This window comes from Drosophila sulfurigaster, chromosome 3 (genome assembly GCF_023558435.1).
Source record: "Drosophila sulfurigaster albostrigata strain 15112-1811.04 chromosome 3, ASM2355843v2, whole genome shotgun sequence".
Taxonomy (NCBI): Eukaryota; Metazoa; Arthropoda; class Insecta; order Diptera; family Drosophilidae; genus Drosophila; species Drosophila sulfurigaster.
Window position 1 is genome coordinate 45554308 of NC_084883.1, and position 17102 is coordinate 45571409.

Consider the following 17102-nt stretch of genomic DNA (forward strand, 5'->3'; position numbering starts at 1 on the left):
TGATTGAATTCTTTTGTGTTGTGATTTTGCAGCACTTTGGCGCCAGCCACCAGCCACCATCAACCACTCTGTTCACTCTTTCCCTTGCCTCTCGCCTCACATCCTTTTCCCTCTTGGCCAACATTTAAAGTAGCAAATTTTTACATGCTACACTCCACGTATGTGTGTGTTTGTATATGTGTGCGTGTGTGTCGTTGCAGGTGTGAAATGTGCACATAAAATTTGCACCTGTGTGTTGCTTTTGTTGTCGTTATTCTTGTTGATTTTCTGTTTTCTTTTTTTTGTGTATTTTTACTTGTTTTTTTCGTTAACCTTTTTCGTTTGCTTTCACTTTCGCCAAAGTTGGCAACACAAAAATGCAAAAGCACCAGCTGCAAAAATGTCGTGCGGCGCATAAAATTCACTTGAGCGAGTGCTGCCGAGAAAGTGAGCGAGAGGAGAACGGAGAGAAGAGAGGGGGACGGAAGCGCAGCAAGTGTTTGCCCAAGACATAAAACATTGTCGCAGTGAGTAAAATTAAACGCCAGCATGACACTGAAATGCAACCACGCCCACTTTATGCACACACACACACACCTGGCTAGCTTGCTGGTAGGCGCATTTACCTGGCAGAGGAAGCTGGCAGCTCTGGCAGCCAAAAGACAAAGCCATTAAAAAGCGCTAACGTCGCGTTCTCACCTGTCTGCCGGAAATATGGTCCACATTTGGCTCTCTTTGGATATCGTCAGCGATTGTGTTCTAAATTATGATTTTGCCAACCAATTTTGGTGGCAGATAAACCAAAGTCGCGCATATCACTTTTGGAATTTTATCAAGCAATTTCGTCAATATAAAAGGCAGACGCAAATAAAGTTATTAATCAATCATTGAACGATTTTATATTGAAAGAACATATTTGGAAGATCTATTATGAACTGCTAGAAAGTTAATCACTTTAATATTAACATTAACATTATTTAGCATTTCACAATCTAATATATAAAGAAAAAATATAAAAGATTTATAATTTGTTTCAATCTTTTCCCTTTGTGCTAATATGAAAATGTTTTTATTGAAACATGCGAAATATATTCTTTACTCTCATTTTACTATAGTTAATGGTAATGCTTCAATTTCGACAAAATTTAAATTTTGTTCTTTACAAACTTATCACGGATCAAATAACAAAATTATAAAGCAATTCTGAATCACTTAAAGTTCATTTTGTTCTTAAACTACTTTTTATAAAGTATTTGAATCACACAAAATTTATCTCGTTCTTGAACAAAATTTTACTGTCCCCATTTATTTTATTATTTAAATATATAATTACATTTTCTGAACATAATATACTTTATTTTGCGTGAAAACAGAAATACTTATTCTAAAAATGTCGTATGCAAATCACTTTTGTCATTGCCAATAGAATACTGGCTATGTATTTTGGAAATCCAAATTGCTTTTCTATAAAATAACATTATGATTTTACTTCGGTCCAAGAAAACTAGTTTAATAAATAAACAGAGAGTATTGATATTAGAATATGTGCATCACTCGGATGTAATTACTTAATTGTTATGGTCATATTTTGTTGTGCTGTTTCAATTGCTTAACAAATCAAGAAATATTAAAAGAACGTATATATAATCGCGACTTGTCTATATTTTAAATCCAATCTTAATGAAGTTTACCAATATTTAAATACAATTATACATTTTACAATTCGATGAAGCTTATAGCGCAATTTCGCTAACAGCAGCAGCAGTCCAGAACATTATCAAAATTTCAAGATTTGCTTTTTGGGATTTGTTGTAAGCGAAGCAGTTGAAAGCGGAAGCCGACTGTCGCCCGCTGGCAGCATTTATCTGCAGATTCTGCACCGATTTGCGGAGCGTAATTAAAAATGCAGGCCAAGCGGCGAGCATTGCATACTTTGGGGCGTCGTTTAACTTAGCACTTAAGCAGAAGCTCTGGCTCAAGCGAGAAGCTCAGGCTGTAGCTAAAGCCGAAGCTGAAGCTGTAGCTAAAAACGTAAATATCATTTGCATTTTTAAGTGCCGCCTGCAATTGGGCGGCCAATGCGTTGCTCCTGCTGCTCCTGCTGCTGCTGTTTGCTGTAGCGTCTTTAAGCTGCTCGAGCCAAGTTGAAGCCATAAACTGGCCCCTGGGCTGTATATAGACCGCAGCAAATCAACGCTAGCAACCGCAGCGGACGCCTCTTAAGGCCATAAAATCAGCTAAAAGCAGCCACAAAACACGAGCCAAGTGCCGCAGACCAAGAGTAGCAAGCAGCAAGCAGAAACAGCAGCAGCAGCAGCTAAAGCAAAAGCAACCAAAGCAGCATCCAAAGCAGCAGCAAGAGCTCGTGGTCGGAGCGCAAAAGCAGTAACCGGGCAGATGCCTTGAAGTGAGCACGGAATTTATTTCAATAAAATGTGCATTAGCAGACCAAAAGGCAGCAACAAATAACTCGAGGCTTTTAGTGCGCACAAAAGTATGCAACGGCAATGGCAATGGCAGGAGCAACAGCAGCAACAACAACAGCAGCAACAACAACAGCAGCAACAACAACAGCAACAAATGCAAAACAAAGCGTAACAACAAAACAAAATTGAATGAAACATGCAGAAGACTAAATCGAAATAGAAGTACAGTCGAGTTCACTTGACATGTATACGAAGCAAGCACACATGGAATGAAACAGAGATGGTAATGAAGAAGCAGGCACATATAGAATGAAACAGACAATGAAACGAAGAATGAAATGGAAGATTTGGTTTTATTTCTAAATCTATTAAGCAAAGTAAATAAATAGAATACAATTTTAATAAACAACAAGATCTTAGCTTTTTTTCAAAATTCTGAAGGTATAAGTTTTTTTTATGATTTTGAAAAAAAACACACACACAGTTCTAGCACATTCTTAAGATTATTAAAGAACAATTTTGTTCTTTCATTTAAATCTTTGGAATGTAGATGTTTTCTGTAGTTTTTAAAAGACGAAACCCAAATTTGTAAAATCAACACAAAAAGTAAAAAGTAAAAACAGCGCTGTATTATTTTTAAAATATACTAAATAGTATACCGCAAAAATATTAAAATACACCGAAGGATATATTTGGTATATCGATGAAGAACTACATTCGAAATATATCATAGACATCAAAATATTCCATATTGTCAGGCATAACATCTAAGACGTAACTTCTATAATTTTTATCCGATCACTCAATGCATGAGGAGTTAGAAAAAGGTAGAAATAGAACTAGAAGTTGAAAAGTCAATTTCAATGTATTATTCTGTATACAAGTTTTAATAAAAGGTCATTTAATTAGCAATGTTTATTTATTTATCCTATATAAAATTGTTGTTATTAAAATACTTTTAATAACTCACCTCATAGAATAGTTAAAAGCTAGAACTTTCTCCTAGCACTTCAGTTGAAAAGCTAGTCTAGAATGCGAAGAATTCAAATAGAATAAAATATGTGGACAGTTGTGTGAACCGAGTGGAAAACAATGGAATGAAACGCGTACAGTCATGTGCACTGAGCAGAAGTGTAAGTCACACATATTAATACGAGTGGAATGAAATGGAATGAAACATGTAGAACAAGAACAAGTACAGTCGTGTGCTCACTGAGCATATGCTAAAGTCACACATATTAATACATCTCTCGTCTTGTCGTCGACGTCGTCGTCATCTTTGCAGATTTGCTAATACCCCAAAGTATGAAACATTTTACCCATGAGTAACTCTATTTGAAATCCATTACTGCCAACGAGTCCGCAACAATAAAACTGAAAAGTTTCAAATTTATGTCAGAAAAAAGAATGGAGAATAAGAGCAACAACAACAACGGCAGCAGCAACAACAACAGAATGAAGCACTGAAAAGAAGCCAACATTGAGAATGCCAAAAGTAGGTTAGGGCAAGCGAGAGGTTGCCGAAGGGGGAACGGTAGCAATATCAAACTTGAACAATAGCGAAATGCGTGCAGCCAGCGGAGAGAAAGAGAGCGTGAGCCGGAGACGGAGCGAGAGAGAGGGAAAGTGGGCGGCACACACACACAGGGGACAGCATGTGGGATAAAAAGAAATGTGTGTACGCCGACAGGCAACAGGAAAAAACATTCTAAACGTTTTGATGGAAAACTTTAGGGAGCTTTTTGGCTCGACAAACTCCTTGAAGCAACACAGGCCACTCAAATTATGGTAAAATTTTGTGGCTGCCAACAACACAAAAAAAACGATGAGAGACGAGACAAGCCACAGAGAGAAAGAGAGAGAAAGAAGTGCAGAGGAGATAAAGCAAAAGTTCACAAAAATATGTGCTGGCTAGCTGCCACTTCAAGTCAATAATTTGTGCCGCGTTTTTACAGCAATTCAATTAAAGCAGCACACACATATACACACACAAATGTGGTTGCACACGCAGACGGAGAGCAACAAGAACAACTACAAACAAAAGATGCAATTGAGTTGGTGAAGGGTTGGCCATAAGAGAGTCAGTCCATCGCATTGCCGGAAGTGGTTGCAGCAACTTTTGCCGAGTACCATTTGGCACACAAAAGATGGATGATGGCTGAATGAGACAGACAGCGCCAAATAAAGACTGAAAGAGAGAGAGAGAAAGGGAGAAAATATCTTGCTTGCTGTTGGAGTTAAGACAAGGCAGCTGCTGCTGCAACTGGAGTAATCAATGGATTGCTTAAAGCTGCACCTTCGCCCAACGCGAATTCAACTGTAAATGAGTTAATAACATTAACATCATTCAAGAGCATCAGTTAAAAGCATTGAGCTTAAGACTTCAAGTGTGCTTTACCTAATTGCAGCTGTGCAGCTTGCAACTTAGTTTAAAGCTGTTTAGCGCAAAACTTTCGGCTTAAAGTTGCAAGTTGAGTCGGAATCCCAATCGAGCCGCATTTCAATGCGTTTGGCTGGACATCAAGTCGTTGACCTTCTTTACTGTTGACGCCGACTGATTAACAGTTTGGTCCAAAGGTATTTTCATATCTTTTCATGCTTTACGCTTTTTTTCTCGTTTTCATTTCTTTTCTTTTGCATTTTTTTTTTATGTTTCGCTTTGCGTTTCCTGTTTAAGAGCGAGAGAACGAACGTCGTCGAGCTATAAGCATTTTGAATGCCTTTTGTTGCTGTTTTGGCTTTCTTGACATAAATCCAGCTCAGTTTACAACACGCGAGCGCAGTCCCCCCCGCTTCTACCTCCCTCGCTTGCCCCTTTGTGTTCTCCTCCTCCTCCTCCTTCTCCTCGGGCGGCACCCTTAAATGGCATTCTCGTTGACATTTTATTTAACATGCATATTTTTATTTTTATTTCATTTTGCGAGAGCGACTGTCAGCGCTGCAAGAGATTTAAACTAACTGACAGTGAGACAGATGGACAGAGAGACAGGCAAGCGGACAGACGGACGGACGGAGAGACGGACTGAGAGACGACATTCAGCCAGCGATTTTTGCATTTGGCGCTTTTAAAAAGCTTATACAAATTACGCAGCAAACGGAGGGGGCGTTGCAGGAGAGGCGTGGCAGATGCTGCTACTGCGAAAGCAAGAAAACTTGGAAATTAGATTTTTTAATATTTTATGCAGTCATCACAGCATTTTGTGGCCTCAAAACACACACACACACACACACAGAGAGAGAGACGCACTTCCATGCTCGAACACACAATATAAAATTCATGCAAAAATTTTATATATGTATATTCAGTGTCCCCTTCACATCCAATACATATATAGTATACTATATATATGTACGTACATCACATTTATACAGAAATATTTCTTTGAGCATATTCATTTGCATATTGGAGCAAGTTTAAATGCTGGCGCATTTCTAATTTCAGCTCCGACTGCCATGTCAACTTGACAATTTGGGCAGTCAAATGCATGAAATGGATATGTGACAGCAATTTGGGTTTTCCTTCTAAACACACAACATATAACATACACATATGTATAGTATGAGTATGGGCACTCGTAGAAGACTCTGAGCATACACACATAAATATAAATATAAATAAAAATATGCTTGACTTGCTGGCATATCAAAGCATCGCAAAGCATCGCAAAGCAGCAGCAGCAGCAGCATAAACGAGATCCAGCAGCATTTTCTATGCCCAGGCAATTGTATTTATGAGCAACGTTTAACATTAACGGCATTATACGCTTTTCTTTCTTCTTTCGTCTAAATTTTTTTCATTTTTTTATTTCATGCTGCTTCCCTTTGCCCACGCACAGAACTGTCAGGGTTACCAGGGAATTATATTTGCCTTATGCTTTTGCCCTTAATACGTGCACAGCCAGCACCTATTGTCCTCTAAGCCAGACCCTTTTTCTCAGAACTTTAATATATAACATTTCGAAATATTAACTCGACTAAAAGTGTGCACAACAAAAAAAAAGAAATGTAAAGCACTAGATAATAGCAATAAATTGTCAAAGTCAAAACGGAGTTTTGTGTTGGAGGGAATCGATTAGATTTTGCTTGTTGAACGTTGAAGCGTGACCAAAAAACAGCTGAACAATTTATTTGCAGTTAACTACGAAAAATCGTTATCAACTTTATAGTAGGTGAAGTTAAAATGAGGTGCCAATGTCTGAGGAATATATTTATGCGAATATTAAGATGATAATAAATAAATTTGCTAAAGAAAATGAAAGCGAAATAGTAAAATTTGATGTTTATTCGACGTATACTTAATATTAGTCTGCTTAAGAATTTGAGTAACATATTAAAAGAATTGAACGTAAGTTGCCGTAGGTTTCTTAAGATTTTCGATTTTTGTATTATTTCTTACGAATATTCATAGACGAATACCAAAATGACAATGAAAAAGTTCATTAATAAAGATAAGACAAAAGAGTGTAGGAGAGTTCGAAATGAATGAGCGTATACGTAATATTAGTTAAAAAACTATTGAAGAGTTTTCCTGTAACAATTCGAATTAACTGGAAACCTATTTATTATTCTTAATGAACGTGATTTTCGCTTGTTTTATTATTCATTCTATGTCTGTAATATACATTAATTGAAACTCCATAACAAGTGACGAAACAACTGCTATTCAAATATGATCGAAATTTCAGATACCAATGAAAGTATTTGTGAAAAATAAATATAATTCAAGTTAGTATTTCAAATATATTAAATATATTTTATATAAGATTTATTTCCGTTGATTGAAGATTATTTTTTTTAAGCTTGGGGCAGAGAGCCAAGATCATTTCACAAATGCTGCCTGACTGCAGTCTTGTGTATTGTAGAAAACTGAAATCTGATTCATTTCTATCATTGTGAACAAATCAAAAACGATTGTCAATTGAATTGTGTGTGATGTGTTTTGATTGTGTGTGTCTCTATCACGGTGGCGTATGAGCAACGTCAGGCTGACAATGTGATTAGCAGGACATTGAAAGGACTTTGCAACGAAGCTCTTCTAATGTGCCATTTAATGCGAAACGAAACGAAACGAAATGGAACGAAATGAAACTCAATGTCAAGTTGCGTAATTTCCTTTAATGGCTTTTCATTTCATCGATAGTCGACACTTTCAGTTGTTGTTATCACTGGCCCGTAAAAAAGGCCCAAAGACAATTACCGAAAGTCTACAATGAGCCTCCGAACTCTAGGAGCCTTTGCTGGGCGGGGGTAAGGGGAATAAGAATAAATGAAAGGCGGCCAGTTGGTAAAGCGGGGAAGGGGCAAGCAACATTGAGTGCTAAACAGGAAATGATTTTCGGGCTACTCCACAAAAGTGCGAGAGAGTGCTGAGAGTGGAAGAAGGAAGGTGGGCCAGAGGGCGGAGGGCGGAGTCTTGGTAATGAAATCATGAATTAGATTTGAGCTCGAGAATTGTTATTGTTTTCGGTTTCGGCCACTTCTCAGTCTGGCTTAATGACTTTTGTGGCTGGCGCTCTCTCTCGTATACGTGCTGCTGCGTATATTTTTGCCACAATGCTTCGTCCGTCTCTCCGTCTGTCCGTCCGTCTGTCTGTCTCTCTGACTGGCTGCTTGGTTGGCTAGCATATTCCCCAAATGTCTATAAATCCCTTTTAAATGTTTTTAAGCTTTTGTTGGACATTTTCAGCAAAATAGCAGCAGCAGCAGTAGTGAATGTGGCAGAGACGGCTGCACAACAACAACAAGACACACACACACAAAGAACAGTGGCTGCAACCAGGCAACCAACAGTGGCAGCTGGAATGTGCCGCGCGGAGTGTGCTGCAAGTGGCAAGAAGCAGCAGCAGCATCATCTCACACACAACAAAACCAAAGGGGAACAATATTAACGTGTCAACGAGAATTTATGTTTACCGCAACTGGACAACTTTCAAAAGCAGCTCCATAGATCCTCCTCCCTCTCTCCCACTCTCTCTTTTTCATATGTGCCATGTTGGCCTCTATCTTTTGGCCCTCTGCTGTGTGCGGAAGTGGCAGCAAATGCTTTACTGTCTCGCCAGTTGGCACTCTTTTTTGTGTGTGCTCCCATTGTGTGTTGTGTGTGTGGTGGCGCACGAAAGAAAGCTTTGGCCCTCAGCATTGGCACACATATGCAAATGATCCATAAATATCAACACTTTTGCCCACAGTAACAGCTAGAGAGAGAAAGAGAGAGGGCGAGCTAGAGAGTAGTCAAGGCAATTGAGAAAACGGCAGCTAAAAGTGGCCAACGATTTACACAGCTCTCTCTCGCTCTCTTTCTGACACGCTCACTCCCTCTCATCTATCTCCATTTCCCTTTTACTTGGTTATCCATGTGTATATGTGTTCGACAGTGTATGTGTCTGTGTGTGTGTGCTTATGGTAATTGTGCTGAAAACTTGAAGCATTTTGTGGGCACGGGCACTGAGGCAATGGCAACGGCAAAGGCAACGGCAAAGGCCTCAACAGTGCACGCCATAAATAAATTACATTTGTTGCTCATTAAACGTTGAGTGGCCAAATGGCCGCAATTTAAAGTGGATGCCGAGTGGTGCGTGGCGACCATTGGGTGTTGCTCTCGTCCTACTCCTCTCCATCATTTTCTCAGTTGAAAGGGCACAAGTTTAAGTACTGTATACGTATACATACATATGTATGTACGTGTTTGAAGTGGCATTGATTTAAAGCTTAAACTCACTTGTCGAGTTTGAGTAATGAAACTTCATTAATAGTTAATAATTAAACGCCATTCCCCAGCTGGAATTTCAAGAATGCTTTGTGATGCTTTCCACACATGCGTTTATTAAGATCACAACTCCAAACAACACTTCTATGCTCAGCGATGGCAACAAGCATTAGTCTAGGAATATCAAGTATACGAAACTACAAAAAATATATATTCATCAACTTAATGCACAGCAATAAATAGTATTTGTTGTCACACAACAAAACTAGCAACGAAAAGAAAAAGTTATTCAAACAATTTGTATAATACAATTATTAAAATTACGCCAAAAGTCTGCCAACGCTTATTAAAATGCTTTTCAAGTCATTTGCAAATACGAAGAGTCTTAAAAAATTATAAATTCCGTTTTATAAATACAACGCGCAAAAAAAAAAAAAAAAAAAAACAAAATGGCAAAAAGAATGAGAAATTACAAAATGCGATTATTTACTTGAAATAAGTTGCAAGGCAACTGATGAAGGCGAGCTTTGCTAAAGCTGAAAATGAAAATGCGAATGAGAATGAGAATGAGAATAAAAATGAAAGAATCAACGTTAAAGTTTTTGTTTTTTTTTTTTTAAGCTCTTAATACTTGCAATGAAAGTTGAACTAATCAGCGCCAGTGCAAGCTGCTGATTGAAGGTAAAATGTAAATCAACATTTAAGTAGAGCTAGCTGTAAATTATATTCAAGTCATACAAGAAACACAAGCGATCAGGTGCTGGAAGAAAAGCCGCTGATATAATGCCTTATTATCATTTAATTGAGCAGGCGGGCTTTCAAACAGTAAACTGCTAAACAGTTTACACAATTTATATGGTATAAAGCCAGAAAACAGCAGAGACCACAAAAAACCCAAAGCAAGAGAGAGAGAGAGGGGAAGAGAGTGTGAGTGAAAGAGCGAGAGAGTGTTTCACGGCTTTATGACAGGCAGGCAATGATTATAAACCGGCATAAATTTAAATTGAGTGTCACTAACTTGGGCCAGAGATGTGCCTTGCAGGCAGTCAACGAGGCAGCCAGTCGAGGCTGGGATAGGTGGGTGGGCGTGGCACGCCCACTGCGTAAACAAGCCGCACAATGACCAGAAAATAACCGAAGCAGCAACAAGAGTTGCGACAAGATGTGGCAGCAGCAGCAGCGCCCCAAAAAAGCGGAAGCCCAAAGCAAACACAATAAGACTAAGTGGAGCATTTTGGGGCAATGCCTGGCGATAAAAAGACGAGAGAGACGAGAGCAAGAAACAGAGGGTGATAGAGAGAGAGAGAGAGAGAGAGAGAGGGAGGTAGTTGGGTATTTTGTGCGGGGGGTGGCAAGCTCATGATGCTGGCTGATGGCAGGTCAAGCAGCGTATAAAATTCATAAAATATCCGCACTTAAAAACGCTGCTGGCCAAAAACTAAAAACTTAAAACTAAACCAAAGCGTAACAACAACAAATAATATTTTCATTTTTTTTCGTTTCGTTTCTTTTATTTTTTTTTACATTTTTTTTTGATATTTTTTTCATTTTTCTTTTATTTATGTTGGGTGAGCAAACAATTTTGCTTTTTCGGTTGCTCCTTGGGCCGATGTTGTGTGTATGTGTGTGTGTGTTTTGTGCTTTTGTCAGTTGCACATGTGTCCAGCTGTGGGCGTTTTTTGCCACAGCCAGAGCCAGCGAGAGGTTGCAGATGGGGAGTAGTGACGTGGGTAGTGTACTGTGGGCGTGACTGGTGTTCATTATGCTTCATGTATATTTTATGTAGCTGCTTTTGCCTGCCATTTACAGCTCGAAATTCATTTCGTTTTAAATGTGACAAAAATATCACCATTATCAAGTGTTAATATTTATGACCCAAATTGTTGCTGTCGTTGTAGTTGTTGCAACGCCCAAACATTGTTTTGTTATTATAGTTTTTTGCGGTCATGTTATTCAAATATTGTTGACATATGCACTTGCCAACAAAAACTATCAACAACAAATATGTTAAGGGTCTCTCGTTGTTCAACCCCACAACAATCAAAATAACAACAAATCAAACAATCGGAAAATAATTTGGCTGCATTTTGCATGATCCAAACACACACACACACACACACTGTCGCACATACTGTCGCACACTCAATGCACAGTTCAGTGAGCCCCCAAAAAGGTGGAAGGTATAGCTTACAGTCGCAGAGAGAATGTGGAGAATGCAAAATGCTGGCAGGCTGGCTGACTGTATTGGTTTCCATCAAAATGCTGTCATTGTTTCAAATGCAAATCATTTGAAGCGGCCACTCAACAATATCCCAGTGCTTGGTGAGACAGAAGAGGGGAGCAAAGCTAGCTGACTGCTTTGCGTATTTGATTTATGCCCATGTGTATGTTGAGTATGTTCGTATTTAAGTGCAAATTGTAGCCAAAGCCTTTGTTGCTCTGTGTGTATGTATGTATGTGTGTGTGTGTTCGTGTATTTGTGTATTGCATTTTGTAAACATTTAATATTCCAATTATGTGGCACAATTCAATTGACAATTTGCTCAATGCTAATGTCGCCACAATGCGACATCCTACGACACGAAACGGAACTTGCTAGTTGTTGTTGTTGTTCTTGCTGCCCTCCTGCTTGCCCTGTGAACACTGCTTGCTTGCCCTGCGATATAATAATTTGTAGCATACCTTTGGGTGCTGTTCGAAAATCACATGACTGCGGGCTGGCAGCAGGAGAAGCAGCAGCACAGCACAATCCGGGCCCATTGCGTCTACGTGTCCCTGCCAAGGACATGCGTGTCCATGGCGCACTTTATGCGAAATTCACTTAGCCAACGTCCAATTGCCATTATTCATGCAAATTGAACTCATTTAATTAAAATCGGTTAATAAATTCCACATGCCTTCACAGGCTGCTGGCTGTGTTGTGTGTGTGGACAGTGTACGGAAAGGCTGTTAAGCTAACAGCGTGCCCCTTTTTAAGTGGGTCATTCTATTAGCAGCTGTTAAGCTAGTTTATAGCAAACTTAACATACATTCCACTCCCATGTTATGAACATGCTTGGCATGCCAACATCTTGAAGCTACCCCTGCAATAACATTCATGAACAAGTCTGACAAGTTAACATTTAACAGCTATTTCCGAAATAACAGTCATAACCTTGTATAGCAACTTAACATCTGCCAGCTACCCCTGCAAATAAATTCATGAAAATGTCTGGCAAGTTAACATCTGCAATCAACCCCTGCTAAAACATTCATGAGCTGCCATAGCAAGTTAACAGTTGCCAGCTACCCCTGCAATTGCATAACAGTCAAATGTTATCTAACAGCACTGCTAGTCAAAACTGTTCCCAGCTGTGAACAGCGCTTCACAGTCTCTGTTGTTGGACATATTAAAAGCTGTTGTAGTACTGTTAAGCCTCTTGCCGGATGCTGTTAAGTGACAGCTGTGACATCTTGTATTTCAATTAAATAAAAATACAAATTGCAAATACAATTATTGGGCATGCAAATTTAATTTGCCAGCAAAGGCAATAAATGTTGCAGTCTGGCAAAAATAAAAGCAGTCTGAAAATTGGCAGTAATAGATGCTGCAAATTGTTGTCAAATCCTTGACATGTGCAACTTGAAACTATGTGGAAGAAGACAAAGGCAAAGTTATAGATTTTTGAGGAGCTGCTCAGTCGTCATCGTCGTCAATTACTGTGCACAGCATCATTTTGTTGACAAAGTCATTAGAAAAACTTGTTAGCTGAGGCCAGACCAAAGTCACGCGCTTGCCACGCCCACATCGACTCTCGCTGTAGTAGTAATTGCAAAAAGTATTCCAGCAAGCAGCAGCAGGATACCTTACGCAGCGACAACTCGAGTTAAGCTCCGCTGTTGAGCTGACTGCATTTCGAAAATATTTGCTTAAATGCCGCAAACCAAAACTCACATAGTTCAAGAATGAAATACGAAATATGCGCCACACACACACACACACACACACACACACACACACACACACACACACAACAGAGCGAGTCGAACCATGCCCAATCTGCTCTCCCTGCACTGTAACCGCACCACAAAACGCGCAGCCAATGCGCCCGCGGGCTCTTGGCAACTTGGGATTGCTGTGTATAGAGCGTGAGGGAGGGGGAGTGGTAAGGGGAGAGAGGGGAGGAAGGATTGGGAACGAGTTGAGGCCGCTGTGGACGCTGCCAACTAGCACGCGATATATTGATGTGCACGAAATATGCCAAATATCAGCATTGGAGTTGAGCAGAGAAGAGGCAGAAATGTGGTCGACGGCGTGGCTTGGAGGAGGAGGGGGAGTGGCAATTGCAACAAGGCTCCACTGTTTGTATACGTCTCTGTGTGTGTGTGTGTGTGTGTGAGAGTATTCGAGCTGCCAAATCAAGCGCAAGCCCAAAAGTAGCAACAAATAAAATTTTATGCTCGCTGCGAAAAAGTTTTTCTTTTGCATAATGGCAACAACAATGCACACACACACAACGGCTGCAACAACTACAAGTACTACAACAACAAAAACTACAACAACAACAACAGCAGCAAAAAGCAATGGCAATTTTCATGCACAATGCAAAAGTTTCGATTTTATTGTTAGAGCGCGAGTAGCTAAACGAGGGCGGAGGCAGCTAAAAGAAGGCGAAGTTCCGTGGTGGGGAATAGTGAGGAAGAGCTGGGGGGGTGGAGCAGCGCACTTTCTATTGCCGCTGGCTGCGCTGTCTGTTTTGTGTTTGTTTTACATTTGACAGCAGCGGCAGTCGACGACGTCATAGAGCGCCAAAACTATGTATGTTGTGTTATGTTGTGCCTGTCTCTCTCTTGGTGTGTGTGCGTGTGTGTGTACTTTGCGATAATGCAATGCGACGCCAACGTCAACGTCAACGCTGACTGCAGGCGTCCAAAAGTCAAAAATTGTTGCAAACACCATTTATTGTATTTAGAGCCACACTCATGCCACGCTGTGCTGTGCATAAATGCCACAGTTGCCACAGTTCCCCAGCTGGTTGCCACGTTACGCATACGCCGCGTTGCACTCCCTCACACACACACACACGCACAGCAGCCGCACTCGCATTGTTGACTGTGTTCGCTTTACATTTACAGGCATAAGATGACACTTTCAAGCGGAGAGCGAAGGAGGCACAACGAGTGCACTTCCAATCCCATAAACTATTCATCATGTGTGTGCAGATATACATATATATTCATGATCCAAACAGCAGCCGCAGAAGCAGCAACAGCAACAGCAGCACTAGCAACAGTCGTGTCGTGTTAGACGTGGCAGACAACATGAGCGACAAGTAGACAGACAGATTGAGAGCTATAGACGGGAAGCGCATGGAGAGTGAGTGACACACATCATCGTTGTTGGCTGCAAATTCAATTGCTGCGCCTTACAGCACATTCATTGCTCAGAACGTGTTGAGTGCCTCGACATTTGCAGCCTGCATTTGGATTATTTGTAAGCTATGTATAATCATAGTAGGTTCATTGCACGGACGCCACTGTGATCTGCAGCTACCTAGAGAAAGCAGTTTGTACTGTGATGTTAGCAAGCAGTTCATAAAATGGTGTACATAGTAAGTAAGCAGTTTTAACTATCAATTCTAATTAATACTTCATTTGGGATATTTTCATTTACTATGTAATTAAAAAGTTTCTCCCATTTCTCGCAGCCATCTTAAATAAGGGTCTGTATTTCCACATAGTATTGATTTTTTTAAATTTGCATAATTAAATTATTGCTTGTCCTTATTAAGGGCAAGCAGTTGTTTTGCAAAGCTTATATTGGCCTGCTTCACTGCACAACTGCTTTCTCCTCGTCACATGATTCAGCAAGCAGTTCACATACAAATATATGCCACTCTATGTTATTGAATGTATATCACACATCCACCCAAAACTCGATGTTGCACTCAAAGTAAACATAATATATTCATATATTGTTCAAAAAGGCACAATGAACTGCAGATGTTTTCAACTTGCTGAGCAAAATTTCGATTAATTATTGAATATGAACTCAATTAAGCAACAATTAAAGCGAACTAAGACTCAGGAGAATGGATTTTAGAAATCATATTTGGCATGCAGATTGTTGGCTGATGTCTGGATTATGCATGAATATGAGCGGTAATTAGAAGGATTAAAGTGCTGCCTAAATGCGATTTAGAGGCAGGATAATCAATAATCATCAAATAGTGAACGCCTATACCTCAGCCCCAAATTGGGTTTGGCACGATAATCGCATTACATAGAGGCAATCTCTTCCATCTCTCTCTCGCAGAGTGAAATACAATACAATATTCCGCCAGCTATGCATAGGATACAAATTAAAGTTAACTTTCCTCATTTGTTTACCCACCCCCCGGCTCCACCCCCTGCCCACTCTCTCGCGTAAAGTGAAGCAGCAATTGGCAATGCTTTCAGGGCAGACAAATCGCTAGCAATTTAAAGCGTGCTGCCAAGCAACTAACTTGCCACTTATACTGTGCGTAAGGTACTGGGTGGGTGGGGGCAAGGACGTGGACGGTGGGGCAAAACGGATGTGGAATGTGTGCTAATGTAGTTTATGCCCACAATTTAGCATTTCAAACGCTCACAGCTGCAGTGAATCGCATAGGTTTAACTAATTTGCATATTGTCTGATGCAATTGCATTATAGAACAGGCGATAGATGGGACACACACACAGGGGCGTGGCACATTGAGATGCTGCCTAATCAATTGCCTTGTTGTGCGTTAATCAAATGAGCCGAAGCAAATGTTCTGCTTTACTCTATTACTCTCTGTTCTGTTCTATTTTATTCTATTCTATTCTCCTCTGGTGCTCGTCGAGTGTAAAAACGTTGCAAGTCTCTGGGAGTCTAGACTCAGCGAACAGTCACTAATTACTCTTTGTGTTCTGCATATGAAAATGTAATTATGTGCGAGTGTGTTGCAAAATAAGTAAACATGTGGCAAGGCAGCCACAAAGAGCTGCTGCTGCTGCAGCGAGACTCTTAGTCGAGGTTAGACCACACAAAGGTGGCAACAGCATCCGCAAAGGCAAAAGCAGAAGCTGGCCAGCTGCCCCGGCAGTGGTGGCAATTATTTAGGCAACCAGCAGCAGCACTGTGCAACATAATTATGCACACAATTCTTGGCATAAAAATCTATTAGCATTTAACTAACGAAACTTGTAAAATAATTGCAGTCAAAACGCATTCAAAATGCAAGCGAAAAAAGAACTTGCCACTGCGTGTTGCATTTATGCAGTTGCAAATTGGCAGCCCGCTGTTGCTGCTCCTGAAACTGCAGCTGGCACTGTTGCAACTTAAGTATTAGCAGTTCTCCTGACAGTTTAAATTTCCACAGCGCCAGCTTTGCTCCTCTTCATAGTTTATTCTTCTGTGTTTTTTTTTCGCCATTTGCTTTCTGTTTTTTTGCCCCGCTTTTGTTGCATATTTCACAGCGTTTTTTTTTGTATAATTTTTTTTTTGTTGCTTTTTTTGCACTGTGCAGGAAACACAACGAACTGCCAAATGGCTTGCGCAAAGCGGAAGAAAAACTAAAACAAATGTCAGTCGTAGTTGACGCGTAGCCACCAAGCAGCGGCAGCCCACCGCCAGTTGCCACTTGCCACTTGCCACACCAACTATAGCCAAGCATCATCCTCAGCCTCGGCTCTAGTTGCAGACGCGGCGCGGCGGTGGCAGCGGCAGCAGCAGCTTCGGGCTGCCAGCGAAATGCAAATGTCATTTGCAGTTGACACTTGACTCAGCACTTCGCACTGTCCTAGGGCACTTTGGGGTTTTCACCTGCGACGGCTGCAAACTCCAGCAACTGCGGCACAATGGTCGGACACACACACTCGCACACTTGTAGCATAAAAAGGTTAAATAAAATAAAAAGTAAAAGAAGTGAGCGCAAAAAAAAAGTGCTACTAAAGTCAGCTGAACAGTAACAAAGTCATCTCCCCTTTGGGGAGCTAAAGCTGCCACG

At 40.4% G+C, this 17102-nt stretch overlaps 1 long non-coding RNA gene across 1 annotated transcript; it reads left to right on the forward strand.

Moving 5' to 3' along the window:
• The first annotated feature begins 248 nt into the window (after positions 1-248).
• On the forward strand, positions 249-14682 carry LOC133840720 (uncharacterized). The gene is made up of 3 exons (XR_009894207.1): positions 249-506; positions 14227-14467; positions 14523-14682. It is a non-coding gene; the product is annotated as an uncharacterized LOC133840720 (long non-coding RNA).
• Positions 14683-17102: the final 2420 nt, after the last annotated feature.